At 40.6% G+C, this 22,359-nt stretch overlaps 1 protein-coding gene across 2 annotated transcripts in view; it reads right to left on the reverse strand.

Moving 5' to 3' along the window:
* Window positions 1–22,359, reverse strand: part of BICC1 (BicC family RNA binding protein 1) — an 89,915-nt gene that overhangs the window by 61,949 nt on the left and 5,607 nt on the right. Inside the window, exon 1 of one of the 2 annotated variants that reach the window (XM_030951772.1) lies at window positions 12,860–12,875. The exons of the other annotated variant lie outside the window; for it this stretch is intronic. The gene's annotated coding sequence lies outside the window, so the exon portion shown is untranslated. Of the gene's footprint in view, window positions 1–12,859; window positions 12,876–22,359 lie in introns of those variants that run through there. 2 annotated transcript variants of the gene reach the window in all.

The following is a 22,359-nucleotide window of genomic DNA, read 5'->3' on the forward strand; positions in this document are numbered from 1 at the left end:
ATAATAAACTTCATAAAATAACCTGTTACACATAGCAATCTCACTATTTCAGAGTCTTATTTGGCTTCATGGAGTTTTCCAGAGTTGATGAATGAAAATCGGACATATAAGTTTTTAAACTTATATACAGAGCAGTCTTCAGGTTTTGAGGATGATCACTATAGACATGTCAGAGTCAACTGATGGTACCAGCAAAGGAGACTGAGCAAAGGGAGAAAAGCTCAAAAATTCTTGAGAAATTACTGGAACATTCAACAAAAGAGAAAAAAGCAAACTATACCTGTCCATAGAGCATGCTGACAAAAAAGTAATGACAAAGTCAGGACCTACATGATATCTGGAATATTACAGAAACTATCAGCAATCTACATATTTTGTGACAAAAGGACTCTTGGACTGAGAGTGAAAGTGTCACCTTTTATTAAGAAGTCAGACAGAAAATTTTAGAAGTCCAAACAAAACCATCCATGCTACAAACTTAAAATCTTTATAAGGGAGCATTCTTCTTCAGTTAGAGTAGCCAAGGAAGAACTGGAAGAATTTCAGCATGCTCAGTAAATGACAGTAAGCAGCCTGTCAAATATCTGGACAGTTTTGGGTGGGTTCCAGTGTATCTCCTCCTGTTAGCAGGAACTCAATACACAACTGCTGAGCTATCCACAGAGGCCAGCTGTGCTCCAGTATCTGACAGACCAAACCAGTGCTGGCAACTAAGCAGGCTGAGGCTGGGGTGCTTCTTCCCTGCTGCTGACAAACAGGGTCAATGAGCCCCCTTGGCCATCCAGGGTCCATGGGCTCTTCCTGGACCCTCTGCCAGCTAGAGGAGGCTCCCTGGATCAAGGCTGGCATCATCAGAATGTGACTGTAAACACAGACAGGTGACACATCCATCATCTTCATTCTCCCCTTAATACTAGTCATATTCACTTAGAAGAATACTAACTTTTCAACTCCCCTGAATTCTATCTTAAAATTAAATTGTTGATACTAAAATTAAGATTGTTGGGAAATAACTAAAACCAGCTCTACAACCAGAACTCAGGAAGCTTCACCCATCATTTGCGATGAATAAAGGCAACAGCAACACAGAGAAAAAGAAAACTTAAACTACACTTGCTTCCACTAGCTCTGCATGCATTGCCAAGAAAGAAAGCAAGAAAAAAAAGCAACATGTGTACTCTGAGGACCAAAAAGACATTGATTTTCAACAAATATTCCTAGAGATTTCCTCATAGTATTTGTAGGGACCTGACAGATTTAGTGACTGAAAGCTAAGGGGAAAAACAAATAGAAAGGGGAAAAAAAAGGAAAAAATAATTGGGTTATACAGAAAGCAACTTGCCCTGTCCATTCCACCATCAATATTTTTCGAGTTGCATAACTACAAAACTCTATCTCTAAAACCAATAATTTAATACATAACAACTGTAAATTTAAGATATCTAACATTTTTTTCATTTGGCAAAACAAATTTATCCCTAGGGAAAAAGCTGTCTTGCCAAGACTCTGCATAGAAATAAGTCAGCTTGTTTATTTATTTTTAGAGACAAGTCACAGCTTGAAGGCAGGCAGTGAAGCTGGGGTTCCTTGGTGGAAATCTCTCCTTGCAGAGGCACACATGGGTGCAGCTCATGCCCAGTGCCTGGTGGGAGGTGGAGCACAGTGAGGCATTGAGGAGTTAATGAGGATAATGAAGCGACTGCTCGGCCTGCCTCCTGCCAGCCCCTCCAGAACAAAGCCAGGGAAACTGAGGAGCTGTCAGCACTGTATTACCTGATTAAAACTGCTCTACTGGCTGCCACTTGCTCACTGTTAGAGCCACAAATGCTCCATCATCTCTCTAACTGGGTAAAATATTCCTGGAAGTCTCCTACATCACCCTCCAGATGCACTCAAGGACTTTTGCTGTTTCCTACAGAAGATATGCCAGCTGATGCCTCCAAACAGATTTTCAAAGCCCTACTGAAGCCCTCATTCTCATCACTGATACAGAGTAAACCAATGACCCTGCTTCTGGAATCAGCAGAGGGCTTCTTGGAAATTGCTTAACTAAAAAAATTCAACTGAGGTCAACAAGAAAATAACTTTACAACAACTTCACTTAGGATTTCCTCAAAGTGTCGGGAGTCTCCAATGAACACAAATTTTCCATTTCAAGTCTGTAACCACTTTAATGGTACTGTGAAAGTACCATTAAATGGTACTTTCCATTTAATGGAAACAGTGCAAACAGTGCACCCAGCTGCCAGGTTGTAGGAAAGAAGATAAGAATTCCAAGGAAGAAAGCTTATTGATTTTTCATCAAATAATTCCACTATTATCCTCAGATTTTAAAATACAAGCTACATTTTTCTTCCATTTTAATCAATGGATGAAGACGGCTTTTTGACACCTAAATAACAGCCAAGTTGAACAACCTATTAATAGGTCCTCTTAAGACAGAAAATTTCCATCTGTGCTACTGATAATCATTTTTTTTACAACTGAGCCTATCAAAAAGTGAATTATCTTTGTTAAGATCCATTGCTATGAGCATGGGTGAAACCTGATTGAAAACTTACATTAAGTACACTGAAGCTCTATAGCTCCCCCAGTTCTGAGAAAATCATCTTTGAAATACTACTGGAGGCAGTAATAAAAAGGGAATAGAACAATGCTATAACTTTCATGTTTATAAAGCATTTTTGCTGCCTCCATACATACAAAAATAAAGCATCTGTGACCTCAGTCTTCCTTTGCTCTTTGCCAAGCAGCTCCCTGAGAGATGCAAAGTGTCATCAGTCACATCCAAAAAGCATCACCTATACTGAGATGTGTAAAGGAAAGGTGATGTGGTTTAGCTTCTATTATTTTCATCAAGGACTTAGTTAATTGCCTCTCTACCTTCAAACAGGCCTTTCAGCATTTCAATTTTCCATTTTGAACTCTGTATCCAAAATGGTAAGCTGGCCAGAAAAAAAATCACATTGTATTAATTTGTTCTGAATTCTTTGTAGGGAAAAACTGACAGCAGCAGCATGCAGCCATTCGTGAGAGCACTGTCCCACTTCAAACACAGCTTAGATGTAATCAGTTCCCTCGACCTGTTACCCAAAGAGAGGCAGTTTTGGAGGGGACAGCTGGAGATGGGCAGCTCTAGCAGCTGCAGGAACATCTCACCAACTCACCGTATCACACCACACTGCTATTATAAAACACTTCTCTGCACAGCAATAAAAATTATGAATATTTATGCCAGCAACTCACTTGTCCACTACTCCAGGCTTCCTCTCTGACACAAGGGAAGAGACCACAACACTGTCAGGATGAAGCCATTGCAGCCCTTCTCCCACCTTGCCTGCCTCAGCTGACACCCCCATTATCATTAGCACATAACCTGCTCTAAATATGAGGGCTGTGGTTCCCTAGGAAAGTATTGAAATAAAAATATGGAAGACAAGGACTCAGGGTGTAGCATTTTTGCCCTTCCCATCCAGTGTGGCCACTGTAAACACTGCAAAGGGACAGGACAGCTGAGTGAGCTGCCCCCGTGCTGTCACACATCTGGAAATGGGCCGAAGCACTCATGGGAGGGCAGGAGAAGTAAGACATGTAAAGCTTGACATTCTTCTGAAAAGCTCTGCAGTGGGACTGCCTTGAGTCTCTGGATGAGAGAGCTGAAAACAAAAAGCCTTGGAGTGTCTCAGGAGGCAGAAGCTCCCTTGCTGCCAGTGCCTGACAGATCCAGCTCTGCCCCAAGCCAGAGGATCCATTTAACAGGGCTCACTGTTTACAGGAGGAAAGAAAATCATAATATCAGCAGTGCCCCGGGGGCTGACTGAGGATACCTGCCAAACACAAAAGCTCTGCTCTCAGCAGATTGATGGCTGGGGATATTCTTTCTGTTTGTTTAGCATTCAACTTTCCCTCAATGCTCAAGCACTTTTCCTGTCAGGTATGAGTACAGATACTGCATGATTCATTGCATGGGAGGGGAGAATGCAGCAAGGCTGTAAAAAAATGAGAAACAAAAACCCTACAGAATTGGATAAAATGTACACAATATTTTTCTGATGGTCCTGCTTGTTATGAGTCATTCACAGATGTGGAGTTAAAGGAGAGAAGCCAAGATTAAGTCAAAGACAAAGCTTTATACAGGAAACCAGTTTAAGTCTGTTGCAATGCAGGTTAAACACTGAGCTCCAAGGCCTTTTCCAACAGTAAGGAGACACTGCCTGTATCTGGCCCATTATGCTGAACAAGATTGTGGAATACATTTGACAGGGATAAAAAACTCCCATTATTTGGAATTACAAAGTCTCCTGCTTTTCTAAAATTCAACCAACTCCACATTCTCCAGCTTCCTGGATGAAACTGGAATATTTGGAGAACAAACAAGAGTTTCATTTTTCTGTCCAAACCCACTCACTCTTCGTTTCTGTCTCTATCAGAAGAAAAAACCCAACAGCCTCAGTTATGACACATTGTGAACCCTTTTCTAGGCATCTGCTCCCCTGTTCCTGCACATCCATACAGCTGGTAACACTTGCAAATCCACACACCCAGGCTGCTTGGCATCTCCTTTTCCCTTAACGTGAGAATTTTGAATGCCTGCTGTCTTCTATTTTGCATTCATCAGTTTCAAAATATACTGATTGCCTTAGACATAAATTCTTCCCCAGACAAAAATCCAATTCAGGCTTCTTGCTATATTTTAATTCCAGATTCTAAGGCATGTGGCAATAGAGGAATTCTAGCAGAGGGCTGTTGGGCTGTTCAGTTCAGGATAAAATGGAGAGTCACTCCTGTACACTAGATTTGTAATATGTTAGACTACTGACAGTACTACTGAAGCAGTGCCCACTTGACATAAGCTGTTGACCTGAGTATTTGCAAACAATAAATTGGATTTTTTTTTGCATCTTTTACTCCCTCTAAATGAAAAACACCAGTTTAAATATACGTACAGAAAAATGTAAACCCACTTAAACACTTCATGAGAAGGATAACTGAGCTGTAAACCAGCATTAAGTAGCAAAGGACAAAAAGTTTAAAAAGCCAAGAAGAAAAGCGAAAGATAAACAAATGTAAATAAGTGCAGGCATAAGCACTGGGGCAAGGCACTGATGCATTCAGTTAATTAAAAAAAAAGACAAAGGTAAAATCACACACAACCCCATTTTCAGGAATACACCCTATATTTCAATTCATAGCTTCAAAGACAGGAAAAAGGGTGCCAGTTTATTCTTGGATACCATCATAATCCATGTAACATTTGAAGAAGGCAAGTTCATCAGTTTGACCCAAGAACCAAAACAATTTGTTCAAGTAATATCACTGAGGAAATTGCAAAGCAAGATTTGTAAAGAAGGAGTGGGATGGATCCCCCCAAAGGGTAGAAGCAGAGGAAGTAAATTTACCCATCCATCCAGTCTAGAGCTGTGTATCACCACAACAAAATGTGCACCAACTTGTCACCCATTGTTCTGTGCACTTGTTAGGCATGAAATCCAAATTAATTATCAGCACAAAAATACAGTGATATAAGTTACTTTGCCAAACTCAAGTTTACTCACAACACCAAGATCTTTCTGCTTTTAAGAAACTAAGGAAATGAAGTAATTGTTTAGGTAAGAAGATCAAAGCACAACAGAAGTCTAGACCCTTCTGGTAAAGGTGAACAAGTCTTATTTTCACAGCTGGTTTTATGTCCACATTTTTATCATCTACATGAATTTTTCCTATGAACAGTTCTCATATTAAAAAACACAACTGGTATATACAGCTGCCAAAGCATTAAATTATTCCATTTATGTGCATGCATGTAAGCAAAAACATATACATACACAGTGAATCAAGAACGTCAAGCTGTATAATTAGGATTTCTAGACACAGTTTACAGTAAGATAAAAGCCTGCACTGGTTTACATTACAGTGGTAAAATTTGGCCAGAAGCTTGGCATCCATACCAGCTCTAATCACGTCACATTAGAAGTGGACTGTATAAGGTGTTAAGAATAGTTAGTTAGTTTTTAATTTAGAATTGTGGACTGTTTAGCAAAAAAAAAAAAGGACAGCTACTTTAAGAAGAGCATTCTGATTTTAGGGTGTTACACAAAAATAAATTATACCAATTATGTTAGTTTTAATCTCCTAAGTGAAATTACTCCACCTGGGAAATCCTACGTGCTTTTTCACTGAGGCAGCACTACAGATACAAACAGTTCAGGACTGAGACTTAGCAGATGTATGTATCCCAAAAAACACTGCTCTAAGCTGGCACGAGGAGAAAGCCACTTCTGGGCAAAAAGATTCAACTCCACAGGAAATTCTGCACTTCCACTGGTTGCATTTCTTTTTATTACCAATGAGTTTTTCAAACTAAATCATCTTCTAGGAGAAGATTGCTGAATGGTAGCAAATCCTTGTGAAATTCAGATAGACAATAATGACATTATTTCACCATCTATTCCTCATTAATTTTCATCAATAACTACAGAAAACCTATGACAGTTTTCTCTACAGTGGAAGAGGAGCTGAACAGCTGAGGATAAATCATGCTAATACTGTATTTAGTTTGTCATACACTTTCCTTGAGAAAACCTGAGCACTCTTGCCAAACCACAGGTAAGGTGGCATAGCAAGTGGAATTTCAAGCTACACAAGCAAGCAGCAAAGTCACAGATTCATTACAGTTTCATGGAGAGGTGCTCTACACTCCAAAGAATGCACCATGGCTCAAGTATTACACAACTGAGCTCAGACTGTGTATGAGAGTCAAAGGAAGGAGACTACAAGTCAGTCACCTAAAGGTTAAAATAAACCCAAACCAAAATCTTATCTGGCAGAACACACAGTGATATTTATTCAAATACCTCAATGCTACTGAGATTTGTCCCTCAAAGATCCCTAAGCTCTTTGTGAAATTGAACACAGACATGCTGGAAGCACACATCACTAAAGGCTACACACACAGAGAAGTTTTAACTGCCCCTTCACCTTAAAGCTGATCTAGGCCGTCAGCCCTCTTCACAGGGTGACTCCTCCCAAATCTGGACTTCTCTCAAGAAAAAAAAAAATAGCCAAGGATGCAAATTTCACAGTACAATAAAAACAAATTCACATCTTATAAAGATTACCAACAACTTTATAGCTCAGCTGTCAAAACTTCTATGTATTTTTGGGCAATGCTTTCATATAAATTAACATGCTCAAGTTAATTTCTCTTGGTTTTCGAGCTGTGTCTTCCAGCTACAAGGCAGATGTATAGAAATGCAAAGCTCTCTCCACCCAAAGGCTCTGAAGAGATGAATCTTTAGAAATCCAGCTGCACTAACCACTGGATTCCTTGTGATTACCACCTCCTAAGGCAAGGTCCTGCCACAGGGTAGCTGAAAGTCTCCCGAAAAATCCTGGCAACACCTTGGAGCTGCTACGCTTGAGAGGCAAGAGGAATCTTCATTTGCACTTTTCAGTAGTCAGGAAGCAACCCCACTGAGGGGTGAAACCCCCAGCAGAGGCCTGGACTGCTCAAACCTACCCCAACACTACTGTGGGCATCAGACTAACCCTAAATAAACAGCACTGGGGAGTGTGTGCCCCAAGAATTGAAAGCCAGCCTTTGTGGGCTGCTGAACCCTTTATTCAAACCTTATGAGACCAAGAAAGACATTTAAGGACCAGGCAGGAAGTGCAGAGCTGAAGTTACGTTGCCTACACAAACAGGCCCAAAATATGTTCCTCAAATCCTAAAACTCCTTTCTTCTCAAGCACAAGCAAATCACTGACTGCAGTGTACAACCTCAAAGACCCGCATCTGGCCCCCTGCTATCTAATTTGTATTTTTATGGACTCAAAGCCATTTCTACAACTGCTGTTTACAAGAAATATATAAGTCAGGAAAACTCTACAAAGCTGCATTTACACAACCTTGTGATACAGTGCAGGAAATGCTTAAACTAAATTAATGACCACAAGTAAACAAGAAAGCATTGTTTTGTGGTTAGACAACTGTAATTCTGAGTTACACAACTCATTTATCTAGAAACCTTGACTATTTCTGATATTAAATTCCCCTTTTTTATGTTCAAGACTCAGAGAAGTCCTGCTTAGAACAGGTGATACAATACAAAAGCCTTTAAGTTCATGCAAAATAAACTGGAAAGAAACTTGTAAACTTAAAGGATATAAAATGTCGAGTGTGGGGAAGTGAAAAATTAAAACAAAGAATGTGCAATTTCTGCCAAAATCTAGAAAAACAAACAATAACAAGTAAGGAACTAATATTTGGCCCACTTCTGCCTTCAGTTCCTGTGTGGGGGCTTTAGCCGAAGAAATATCATATTTTTTGCAAACAAAAGAGGCTTAAGTAGCAAGATGTTAGAGCAGCTGATTTAATGCAATGCTGATTACAGGACTGTTTTAGCATTTTTGGTCAGCATTACTCAATTTCAATCTTTTCCGTAAAAGTTTATGTCAATTTTTTTTTCCTGCATTACGTCAAAAATCAGCTCCTTTTCCAGCAACAAATACAAAACCAATTCTTTATCACCAAACACAGAATGACATTACAACCTATTCACAAAAACCACTACGGACTGAGCATTGTGTAACATCCCTCAACACGTTACACTTGCAAAATATCTCAGTTTTTATAAGTATTGCCCATGTGTTTCATGCTTTCATAAAGCTTTTGCCAGAAGACTCACTTTTTAAGTGACATGGAAAGCTTAGTAATGTGGAAGGAATGTCAGTGAACCAGAGAAAAATCAAGTCTACTTTCAAACCTTGCTATTTTTCCTGTTATCTGGCAATTGGTGTTCTTTGGAGTAACCATAATTAACCAACATAATTAATGCACACATGCAGATCTGTTGAGGCTGAGCTGACATGGTACTGTCAGCAATTTTATTGTACCTTTTATAGTCAAGGTATGTCACTCTCAGGACTTGACAGCAAATAAAACCAAAGCCACAGCCAGTTTTTGGACAGAAAAAGTCTTAACAGTGTCATCTGATAATTAGTAAATTATTAGATTGCTATGGTAGCAGATAAGTTAGACTGGAAACCACAGGAAAGCAAGCTGTTATTAAAGAGTGATGAGGTTCTTTTCAAAAAGACCAAGAAATAAGTATCATAAAACACCAACTTATGTATCAAAGAAGAGTGGCAAAAGGAAAAATATTATCCAAAGACCTTTAACATAAGCACAGGCAAGAGCCATACACAGGGAACACTAGAAGGGATTGCTCTAGAGAATAATTCTAGCTAGGAATGATAAAGACAGCCAATGTAGGAAAAAGGGCTCTTTTATTTATTTATGGAGCCACATTTGCTCCTGAGAAATCCCTAACTGTGTGTGACTCACATGATGTAAAGCACAAGCAGGCACATACATTAAGGTACTTCCAATTCAGCTCTACAAACAGGGTATTTTTAATTTACAATAACCACATCTGTGTGCTGGCATGTGGGAAAACAAGGACACCGCGCAAACGCGTGATTTCTAACTCAAACAACAGCTTTGCTTCCAACAGGCAAGGGGGCTTTGAACTGCAAACCTTCCTAAGGAAATACAGTCCACTTGAGAGCAGGGGGAAGTAGCTCAAAGTCAGCATTCCCAGACATAAATAAGCATGTACTGGGGTCAGCTTTCTGCCAAAGAAATGAGTTACCCATCAATAAAAAAAAAGAATATTTGTGTGCTTGCAATACCCATCAGTAGTTTCTGCAACCGAAAACGAACCACGTGAGTGCTTTATGTTCAACAGAATTAACAATAAACCAAGCCTCGAGCAGAGTAAAAACATAATGGCACTGCTGCCACTTGACAGCCAAGGGGATCTTAGCTTTGTATTTCAGTGAAAAACAATCACCACCCTGGAGCACAGATTGGTCAATGCCCCTTATGTGCCCACATTTGGCTACTGTTTCCAGTCAACATCAGCTAGTAGTTCCTTTTAAAAACAAAAATAAAGCATCCAACAAAGTCCTAAGAAGTCCCAGTTAAGAAATACTAAAAAAGCTTGCTTTAGGTTTGCATTCTCTATCAACATGTGCAATAGGAGTAGATGATGAACAATGAATAGCAGGAACAGAACAGCCCCAATAAAAATCACACAGTTTTATGTAAGAGCTGAACACGCTGTAACTCAGCCTCACTTTCTCTCTGTGACTATTTCAAGCCACGTAATTTTACAACACTAAATTGCAATGCATGTAGGCAAGTATCACAATCAGAAAAATCTGTCATTTGCAAAGTCCTCCATCACTTCCTCAAAGCTCTATCAAGCCCTTAGGAAAGAAATCTTTCACATATTGGGTGAGATTTAGATGTCTTGGAAATTCTGTAAGTTAACCTGTAAGTTTTAAAAAAGTATACATATGTATAACAAACACAAAATAACATCTAATGCTTCTTCCTCTTCCAATTTAACAAAAAAACCTCTCCACAGAACAACCTCTTTAACTGTGTTGTTCTCAGTGTATTGAGCCTCTGACATTTATTTCAGCTTTTTTTAATCACACAGAGAAACTCAGGATCCAAAAAGCCAGGTCAGCAGTCCCACAGGTTTTCAAGAACTATGCAAAGCCTGGAATAATGCTGAATAAGCCAAAAAGCCATCCAGGAGAAAAATAAAAACAAAGCTGTACCACCAGCTGAAAACTGAAAATTTAAGGCAGTATTTTACTCAAAATTGCCATCCCAACAATTATTTTCCTGAGAAAGGAGGGAGAGGACAGATCATGGAGCCCTTGAACATGAAAATGCCTGCTACTGAGGAACAGAAAAGTTAAAAAAGTCATGACAGCCTTTGCTCTTTGCCATCCACAAAGCTCTGCTTTAAAAAAAACATTGTCCACAAAAGATTCCAAACATTCTTCTTCCATTACCATAATATAGATCTCAAGATGTTCCACAACGTGAACCAAAGGTTTGTGCAGTGCAAAGCAGCCAACAGTAAAATTACTTTTTTCCTGCAGTTAAAATGGATTAGCTTTAAAACCAAGCAGAAAAGGAAAAAAAAAAAAGGGAGGACTTGCTGCTCTAGTTCCTCTGCTGAATGTTTGGAAAGTTCATGTTTCAGGAGTCTTTAAGCAGAGTAAACTGCACTGGAAGAGGAAGGAGGTTAAACACTACATTATACTGGTAGAGTCAGGATCTTAAATCACAAATGCATTGAGAAAGGGTAAGAACGAGTCCCCACAGAGAGACCTGCAGCCGTGCTCAGCCCTGCTGTCACACAGCACACACAAACACCACCAGAGAAAATGGGCACTTCCAGCCCAGGAAAATCCTCCCCACAGTGACAGCGTCCACTCCAAATAAAGTGCATTATGCCTCCTGCAGAAAAATGGCAAACACAGCCCTGCCCACACATGATAAGTATTAGGCAAAGCCTCCTACTATTGACTTTATTTAACTGGGTCTTCCTAGAGTTGCAATTAATCCCTAGGAATTTTCCAAGTTCCTAACTCTGCAGAGACTGTGGGTCATCTTTATACAAGCCTGTTTTTGTAGTTGAAAAAAGTCCATACACTCAGAGAAATGCAAGCCCAAGATTCAAACACCACCTCCTGATACTGAAACCCAGACATTCTAAAAAAAAAATAAACACATAGACCTTATTTACTCTAAAGACAATACATATCACCAATAGCACTTAATCATGAGCTCAAAAATAATTCAGAAGTCACAACTGCATATAGTTTATTGCATAGATGAAATAGTACAAGCATGACCCATCAGATGTGGCTCCAATCTTCACAATTCAAGCTGTTCTTGAGATAAACATGACAGTATTGTGCTTCCTGCTGTGCCAACAGTGACTTTATCCCTTAATTTATGCTTCTTCTTTCATGCTGTTTTTTTACCAGTGCTATTTCAACTATTTGAGCTGTTCCTTTAAAACATAATTTGGCTATTGTTTGGTTTTTTTGGCACATTACTAAAAACAATGAGGCATTGCATACAATTAGCACTAATTAAGTGGTATGGAGACCAGTAGATTGTTCTGTAAAGACAAGCATGTAAGTTTATAAATCACTTTTGTGGAGGAAAGGACATTGTAACAGCCAGAAGTTACAGACAAAAAGCACACTAGACTCAAAGTCTCTGCCTATCTCAACCATAATTATGAAGAAAAAACCAAACCCAAACCATCTAGAATTAACAGAGGTGAAAGTCTGGAGGGTGTACTCCATTTCTGGAGTTCATAAGCCATTATTATTAAGACTGCCAAAAAAAGCAACGTTTCCTGTTTGCATTTTTTTCTTCTGTTTTGATTTTGGTTGAATTTGGGTATTCTGTTACAGCTCAACTGGATTTCACCATAAAATACTTTTCAGCTCTTTAAGTTGCTACCCTGAAATCATGAGACTACTTGCCTACCACAAACCCACAGCCTTGGCAAAACCCATTTCCAGAAATTGATACAAATCTTCTCTGCAACCTAATGAAAAATAATCACCAAATTTAAGGTGTCAGAAGAAAAAAATTGTTTTAGAAAAGTAAATAAATTTCTGTTGCCTAAGCTGTCCGAGTGAAATGTTAACCAGCTCTCACTGTACCTCCATGGAGCCCGCTTGCCCACGGATCAGAGAGGTTTCTCCAGAAAAGGAAACTATCCTCCATTGCTGAAGAAACAGCACCAGGGAGCTGAGACAGCTCAAGCACCAGTCCCCAAGGTGTCCAGTCCACTTCAATCTCTATATTGCAGCGATTAACCAGTTCCTGCCAGAAATATCCCAAACCAGTCTGTATTTGAGCAACAGGAGCTGATCTGGGTTCCACCTGCAGCAGTAACCACCACTTACAGCAGAACAAACAAGGGTCATTTGAGCACATTAAATAAATTGAATTAAGAGTTATTTAACTTACCAGAAAAGGTGCTTTCCTCCTAAACACCCTCTTCACCTCTACTTCTGTCCTTAAAAATGTTGAGATACTCTCCCTTCAAATTCAATAAGGTTTAAATCATGGACTACCTCAAAAGAGAAATTGACTTTGTATTACTGAAGGAAAAGAAATACAGCCCATGAGCAGAATGTTTGAGAAGATGACATGACTTGGGAATCACAAGAGACCACAAAGATAATTATATTTCATAATTAGAGAACCATGTTTTCACTTGGGCTGGTGTTAAACCCTTTTATGGGACATAAAATTACTCATACATTACTAAGAGCACATTTTACTCCTTTAATTATTAAATGGTGGAAGAAAGGTTAAATCACAACAAAATGCTAAACACTAAGGACTTTTAAGAGTTTCAGAACAAGAAGCTCCATCTGTAAGTTTACCATTACCTTCTCACTACCAGGTAAAATTTATCTACTTTACAAATACGTATATCCCCCCAATTATTTTGTAATCATTTGCAAGTAATTAGGATGAGTAAAACAGCACAACAAAAATCCCTTACAAAGTGACTACACTCCTAAAGTCTCTACTGTTATCCAGAAGACTGCAAATATTCTTTTATGGCTGCGGCTCTTCTCTTCAGAAAAATGCAAATCCATGCTGACCAGCAGCTCCACACCGTGGTCCTCCCGGTCACATCTTTAATGTGGAAGGCAACATGCACTGCAGCATCTGACTCTGCCTTACTGCAGCAAAGAAAATGCATCCAAATACCAAACATCCCATCCCAACCATCCTGTCACTGCCTCCATTCCAGTGAGGCAGTCCTGATGAGCCAGAGGAGCTGTTAGGGACACACATCACACAGAAAGAACCCATCCTGGGTAGGTACATAGCAAAGCACCTATACCAAAGCCTACACTCAAATGCAGCGTTCACCAAAGATCTATACTCTATCTGAAAGGGCAGTTAGGAGAGGATGGAAAAAGGCTGTGTCCATCCAGCCCTGCAGGCTCCCAGCTCTCCCTGCCTGCCCCTGGCCTGCTCTCCCTCCCATGAAGAGGAGCAGCCCCGAGTCTGGGTACCAGGTGCAGAAATGCTGAAATGTTCCAAGTGATCTCAATCCATCAGGTTGCTGGGAGGGGGCAGAACAGAGCTGGTGAGTGGTTCCTCCTCCTCTCCTCCCAGAAAACACTACAAACAGAAGGAGAGCAGGAGAGAGGCTGAACAGAAGCACTGAGCAGCTCCTCTCCCGGCAGCGTGCCTGGCTGCCGTGCAATGTATGGGGAGATCCTTCCTGTGCTCATCCAAAGCTACTGGACTTTAATAATCCTCTTAGTCACGTCTCCCTTCGCCTCTTGGGCCCTGAGATTTCCCACTGTGAAATTTCCTATCTGTCTGGCAGACTTGGCTGTGCTGCCCTGCTCTCTCTGCTCTGGCCAGCCTGCAGGGGCAGCTGTGTCACTCTTTCCTTGGGCTCCGCCACTCGCTGCTCCCACGCCTCGCTCGCTCCTGCCCTGGCCAGACCCTGCCACTGCTCACTTGGAGGATGAACATTCCTTCAACTCACGCAATGCAGAAAGCAGGAGCAGGGAAAGAGACACCAAAAGCAGCCTCAGGCAGCACAGGGCTGTAGCACGAAGCTGACAGCACTTAATTCTTTAACACATTATTAAAACCAGTCTCAAATTTTCTGCTGGTTGTTCAAGCCTAGAGGGAAGGCAGTGCCAACAGAAGCTCTGCAGTGATACAGGAGAGACACTCAATGAAAAGATTCCTGTAAATATGCAGCTGCTATCCTCTGCTGCTATCCTCTAAGGAAAAAAAGTGTATTAGCATTTTACATTTTAATTGATTTGCATTATATTCTCAAGTCAAAACACTAGGAAGCCTCAGCTCTCTACATAAACAAAGAAAACATAATTCCAATGACATATAAACCAATTTAAAAAAACTTCAGTTGAAGGAATATGAGACTTGGTGTCCCTTTTTCAGGATGAGTAAGCACATCCATGGGTGAGAAGTGCTATAGAGTGGTGAAATATTAAATTAAATTATATAGCCTTTGTAAAGGTAAAATTCATCTGTTGTCTAAGTCTGCACCTTTCAGGTGAAAAATACCTAAAACTATACTTAAAATCCAGCAGAATAATTTTCTAGCACTCACTTCCCCCAAACATTTACAAGAACACAAATATAAAATTTTGTAAATGTTTAAATACATACAAAACTTTGCAATACCCTGCTCTTTTTTTTTTCCACAGCTTAAACGATTCCTCATGTCTCAAACACTGGAATGACCTTTTTTATTTCTGCCAAGTCTCTGAACAATCTAAAGATGTCACTGAAGACCACTTAAAGTTAAAAACCTGAGTGCTGCTAAGCAACCCAGAAAACATCATTGCATGTCCAATTGTTTAGTGCATTGAAAAATTTCACACATATTGAGAGTCCATGTATTCTGCACTCTAATGAGGGTAATGTCTTCCACACAGAGGAAGAAAAGAAAATTCTGCAGAATATGTTCTTATTTCAAAAAGGAATTGCTTATAAAGAACTAAAGATTTGATCAAATTTATTCACTGTTTCTGCACATGGAACAGATTAGAAACAGCTTCTCTCTTATCCACTATTTTATACACACTCCGGAAGCAAATTTACTAAGCAAAAACAGCACTTGTGTTTGTTTAACTAAAGAACCAAAGACGTACCCGGATTCTTTTCCACTATATAAAACAGTATTTAAAAAATGTATTCCACATCCAGACTCTTTAAATCATTGCTATTTTACCTGCTCCAGCTGCATATAAACAAAGGCCATCTAATGTAATTTAATATTTCACTGCTCTGTAGTACTTCTCACCCATGGATGTGCTTACACATCCTGAGAAAGGGACACCAAGTCTCATATTCCTTCCATGAAAAGGATTTCCATATCCCAGCAAGGGTGACATGCAAATGTATCCTTCATTTCAATTACACATAAATACATGTGTGTTTTTCCACTTAAATGTAAGTATTACACACCCAGAGACGTGGTTTTAACACAGGTGATTTTAACCCCTTTCTGTTCAGCACATAGCTCATCTTTCACTCATCGTGGCTCTGTACCACAGTGGAATGTTCTGCACAACAATTCCTTTACAACAAAGCTCCTGGTTTAATTACTCTGCATCCCAGTTTATACACCCTCAAGGAACACAATCTCACCATAAAGAACATGGGGAATATCTTTAGAAGACATCAATGAAACTAAACAAAAATGTTTCACTGCATCACTTATAATGGACTTAATATTTATTTTGGAATTATAAATTTCATTTTTCCATCTCTCAAGATGCTTGGTTTTAATTTACCAATCTTACATATTCAACTGCCATAAATTTATTACAGGCACAGACTGAACAGAACAGAGCCAATCAAAATAGACATAATCAAAGCTCTCCATTCATACAAAGTGATTTGCAATAAGGTAGAAGGCATACTTAAAGGTTAAACCACTAATTCAGAGTGGTAACACAGATTCCCCAAACCAAAGTTTGCTTAAAATGTAAAAAAAAAATCATCACCTGTATGTAGAATTAAAAAATGGTTTATAAACAAAAAAGAAAGAGGCAAAAATATATTTAAAATTTTGGTATATGTGGCAACCTCACCATGGAACTTTAGACTATCAAAACAATAAAAAAATTTCAAGGTTTGTATAGCAAGGTAGAACAAGAGACAATGTCATGAGGTTAAGCCCAGGAAGTTCCATCTGCACATGAGGCAGAACTTCCTTCCAGTGCAGCGACCGAGCACTGGGACAGCCCAGAGAGGGTGTGGAGCCTCCCTCCCTGGAGATGTTCCAGACCCAGCTGGACACAGCTCTGTGCCAGGTGCTCCAGGATGAGCAGGGAGGCAGCACCAGTGACCCCCTGTGCTCCTTTCCTGACCCACTCTGGGATGTGTGAGCTAAGAACAGCACAGATATGTGTACATGTTCCAGAAAACAAAAGCAGCACTTCAAAACAACAGGATAAATCATTAGTGTTACCAATTTCCCCCTCCAGTTATCTTTTAACATCGCTTCATTCAGACCAGATTTATTTGGCTTAATACTGATTTTCAGATATGTTGTACTGGAGACCATTTAGCTCAGTTTGATATAAAAATGTTGCAAGTTCTCCTCACAAGGAAATCTAGCATAATTCCTCTCCAAGAACAAAGTTTAAACAGATGAAGCCCATGATCTGAGCTGTTCCACAAGCAGCAGAATGGTATTTTGGGTTTGTTCTGCTTGTCATCTCATCACTAGTATGGACAATCATTCAAGCTTTTACACAGACTTTGTGCCAAGTAAGTGAGAAAACACATAGCTCAATCTTTTCAAGTACATAATTTGAACTTGCAGATATATTTCACTTGAATGATCTGGAATGAGGCTTTGTTTTTTCTTCCCTTGGCACTCTTATTTATAGTTTTTTGCTTTCAAAACCTCTTTAATATCTTAGCAGCCCAATCAAAATCCTGTGCCATTCTAACTCCTACAAATAGAAGTTATTTTTGCAAGTTAAAAAGCTGTAGAGAAGGGCTGAAAGTCATAAAAGAATTATCAACCCATAGCTTCTTAACCTGTTGGGCAGGCACACAGGAAAACCAACCAACCAGAAACCCTTTTCTATGAGGTGAGGGAGAAGAAGTACCTATAAAACCCCAGTGTAATAAACATTCCTCAGCATCTACATACTGCAAGCCTGGCAATAACCACATAAGCACCATGATTGCTGCTTATTTTTCCTCAAAAACCATTCTTACAGACCTGATTCATATCACATAGTTCTAAGGGAAAATGGAACCAAGATTTTGCAAAACCTCCCAGACCTGGCCTGCAGAGAAGTTCAGTAAATGGAAAATGGAGTGCTCATGTCTCACTTGCAGCTACGCATGTTCCCAACAAGTAAAGCACCTAAAAGAGGAATGGGGAATCACTATTTTCATACATTAATATCTGAGAAAAGGCTTCTCCATATAAGTTTATCAAGTTTTATACACAAGGAGCATTTTTCACAAGTTTTATTGCAACCTTTACACACCAGGCAAGCCCTGGAATTGCATCAGAATAGGGAATGCAGCTGCCTTGTGGCTTGCACCAGCTACACTGACCAGCTTCCTACCTCTGGGAAAAGGCTCAGCAGTCAAATCAGATGGGGCAAAGAAAAGCAATTTTTTCAGTGTCTCAAAAGCAGTAAACCAGAGAATATTCCTCCCAGTCCAGTAAAATTTCTACCAGGCTGCATTGGAGCCCCTCTAGAAATGGTAACAGCTAAAACGTTTAGCTGCATACAAAACTATCACTTATCAAGGGCTAACTACATCTTCAGATGGCAGATTGTGTGGGTGTCCTGGAAAGCACCTCCCCAAGCCACCAGTGTGCCCCAAAGTTCACAGCCCATAAAGGAATGGGACAAAATCTAATCTTTAAAGGTTTAGGATATATCAACCTGGGCAATTAAAAAAAATAAATCTAAGCAATAAAAAAGGAGCTTTACTCCACAGCATTTCTAAACTGTTGATCTCAAGATGCCAAATTCAAGGCACAGCTGCTGGCAGCTGGCCATTTGGGAGGTAGTCAGAATGACTGGAAATCTCATGCCTTTTAAATGCATCATCTATTATTGTCTTTCTCACCACAAGTGATACATTTACAAATATATTTCTTAAAAACTTTTCACCCTCAAAGGGAAAGAAAGCTAAAGAACAAGTAATTTCCTGTTTGTTGTCACTCACATGTGCAAGGAAGGCACTTCTAGGAAGGATAAATTGAGCAACATGTCCTTCTGTGGTTTACACAAGAGAATCCAAGCAGCAGAGATAACAGGACTGTGCTCCAAGCCCAGCTGCACTCCCAGGTCCTGTTTTCACAGCTTGCTCACATACCAGCAGCAGGAACACAAAGCTCAGGAGGATGTGGTGTAACCCAGAGCACAGCATCCCTGAACGCACCCCTGGGGCCAGCCAGGCCATGCAGCCCATGGGCAGCTCCCACTGCTCGGCCCCTGAGCACCCAGTTAGTTTATCCATCCCTGGAGCCAACCCTGAGAGAGCCCCAGCAAACCCAGCAGGTGGGAGGCTCCCAGAGATAACCACAGCTACAGCCTTGTAGGACCAGCATTGCAAAAGCTGCCTGAAGGCAGCAAAGCAGCAGCACCCAGGTGCTGCCAGGGCAGATCTGTGTCCCAGCTCACCCAGCCAGGCTGCAGGGAGCCTCCAGCTGTGCTCCTGTGGGCCAGAGCACCCCAACACCTCAATGTGCAGCCAGACACAGCCCCCAGCACCCCTCGTGTGCATGAGAACCAAGAGCTGCCCTGGCAGCAGTGCCTGACCCAGCCAGCATCTTCCCTTCCTGCAGGGATCTCCCTGGGGGCCAGCACAACCAAATCCTACCAGGATTGCCAAAGATGGGGTCTACAGACCAGTTTTCCCAGCAGATGTTTCTCAATGCTCTGAGGAAGGCAAATTGACCCCTAACTCAGTCACAATTTTATCAACTATGGAGAATGCTTCAGGCTGCAAATTCGTATTTTTAATACTGCTGTCTGAGCAAGGATTTACCTAAAAATGTATTTTCAGTAATCTCCAATACCTGACACTGTGCTTTAATATAATAGCCCAATCTCAGATTTAGTATTTGAACTCAACAACTGAAACTGCAGTTAAGAATTCTTTAACTCCTTTGCTGTCCAAAAAAGACAGAAGTGACCTCACTTCAGCACTGAACATTACAAAAACTGGAAAGCCTCCAGATTTTATGGATTATTTCCTTTTCACAAAAAGAGGAAAAGTCCTAAGATGACATTTTTTTCTGCTTGTCCTGTCATTAGGCACCACTGAGAAGACTCTGGCTCCATCTGCTTCTATCCCCTGACACACACAATTGATACGATGCTCCCTGTGCCTTCTCAAGATTAAAGCTAAGCAATCCCAGACGTCTCAGCCTCCCCTCCAGTCCCTCAGAACACTGTGGCCCTTTGCTGGATTTGTTCCAGAATGCTCATGTCTCTCTGCCACTGGGGAACCAGGGCTGGACCCTGCACTCCTGATGTGTCTCACCAGGGCTGCACAGAATGTCAGGTCCCAACTTGTGACAGCTTTCTCCCCTGGAGAAGCACTTTGTGTTCCCTTTTCAATGAACTTCATGGAATTCCTTTAGGCCACTTCTTCAGCTGGCCAGGGTCCCTCTCAATGGCTGCCCTCCATCTTCACATTCATGAATAATTTTTCCTTGCAAGCAAGGCAAAAGCCCAGCAAACCTGCTGGGTCCCTTGATCACCTGTGTGGAAGCTGTCACAGAAAGCATTCCAGAAACCTCCTCCATGGCTTGTGTGCTGCCAGGCTCTTGTCCCAGCAGGGAACAGAGGGGTTAAACTCCTCCATGGGGATCAACTGCAAACAGGAGCCTCCCTCCTGCTGTTTGAAGGCCTTGTGTGCTGCTTCTTCCCACCCAGATGGTCTGCAGCAGCACCTGTAAAACCACCCAGCACTCCTGAGCCTGCACTCTCAAATGGCTGGTGGTGCGCCCCAAGGCAGAGCTCCCTGCAATCCTGCCACTCCCCCACATCAAAGGGCAACACCTCCTCCCCAGCATCCCACTCTGAGCAGCCTACAGACCCTGCCACTGAAGGACTCCAGGCCCCAGAGCTATCGCACCACACCTCTCCAGCCTCAGGGAGATTGCAGCCCTGCAGCTCCGCCTGTCTGCACCCGTGCATCACCATCAGCAGCTTCAGGGATGTACCATACTTGTGGGTTTCCCAGTAAAGGTTTTCCTGGAAGTTCTGCAGGCACACACCTATGGTGTGCCTTCCCAATTTCTGTGCCCTGGTGTCTATAACTTCAGCAGAGCTGCACAGCAGGAGAACAGGACAGAACAGTGTTGCCACATGCCCATCAACCCCTCCATGAAACCTGGCTTGCAGCAGAAAAATTACATGGAGTTATGTTACCAGGCAAATTACTTATCCAGACATTTAGTGTTCACAGTTATGGATTTGTTTTCAGATTTGTTTTCAAACCCCTATCCATCAGACCCATCTTTTTCTGCAGAGACATCAAGAGTTTTCCACCCAATATCCAAACCCTGCTTTCACACATGAGAGAACTCGTTGATTACTCAGATTCCTTAGACCGTATTATCTAGTGAGATAACACTCACACTGGAGTGGTCCTTCAAAACATCAACAGAACTCTAACATGAAACTATTTATTCCAGTAAAGAGGATATCACTGCAGATATCTTTACAAAAATCAGCTATAAAATCACCAAAACATGAAGAGCTCCTTTGCCTCACGCAATGCACTCATACTGCTCTGAGCCAGAGGCAAGAAACAAAAACAAAGACTGAACAGGAGCTAAGGCTATGTTCAAAGAATGGTTTGAATTGCTTAAGTAAAAATTATTTTAGAAATTACCACTGATTAATAGGTAGCATCTTAAAGAAGAAAACCTTAAATCAAGTGCTCGTTCCTTCAAATAGCTTATTAGATGTGGGTATTTTCTGTAGCTGACCTCCAGCTTGTGTAGTCATACCAGTTTTTAAGCTCAAAGTTCATGAAAGTCACCAAAGAGTCTTCACAGCAAAAGTCACTACTGTAAAAATATTTTTTAAAAAGCTATTAGTTCTTTGACATAGAGGTTTGAAATTAAAGAAAACTAGCATGTTTCATTGTTTGAGAGGCATAAAGCCAAGAGCCTGAAATGAGTACTCAAAATAGGACATATTTTCCAGTGGAGGTAAAGATTACAATATAACCAACAGGAATGTGCAAGCCAGCAATACTTAACTCAGCAGCTCATGCCAAACCATGATAGTCCCTTGTACTACTTGAACACTGAAACTTGAGAAAGTGGTATTATTACAATTGTTAATAGTGGAATGCAAGAACTACAAGTCACACAAATTCATTTCATGTATTTATTTTTCGTAGAAATAGACTATTCAGCACTTTGGGGATTTGAAAACCTGACAAAGAACTTGGGATTCTTTTTTCCTGCTACATATAAGTTAAAAACCAAATGTAAATGCTATTAGGAAGGTTCCAATTTCCCCACAACTATGTCCTTGTATAGGTTATGCTGACACATTACAAAGAACAAAATATAATAAAAACCACCAACAGAAATCTCACAATTTAGTAGGAAAGCCCAACATTTTCTTCCTCTAGGAAAAGCAACTGTGGTTAGGACCTACTAAAATAAAGAGTTAGATATTTCAGTACAAATCTGGTCATAGATAAGACATAGTTCACAACCCTTGGAGCTCCAAGAGGGACATGGGAACTGTAAACAGGAGTATAAATCACCAGCACTCTGAGTATTTTTAACTTCAGCTGCAAGCAAGGTACACTAATTATTTGAAGGACCACAGTACACTAAGTTTTATTGTACAGATTTCTACCACCACCACAAACACACACAAAAAAATCCAGGGGAATATCAGTAATTCCTGTTTAGCCATTTAAACATAAAACCCCAAAAT

Source organism: Camarhynchus parvulus, chromosome 6 (assembly GCF_901933205.1).
Source record: "Camarhynchus parvulus chromosome 6, STF_HiC, whole genome shotgun sequence".
Classification (NCBI taxonomy): Eukaryota; Metazoa; Chordata; class Aves; order Passeriformes; family Thraupidae; genus Camarhynchus; species Camarhynchus parvulus.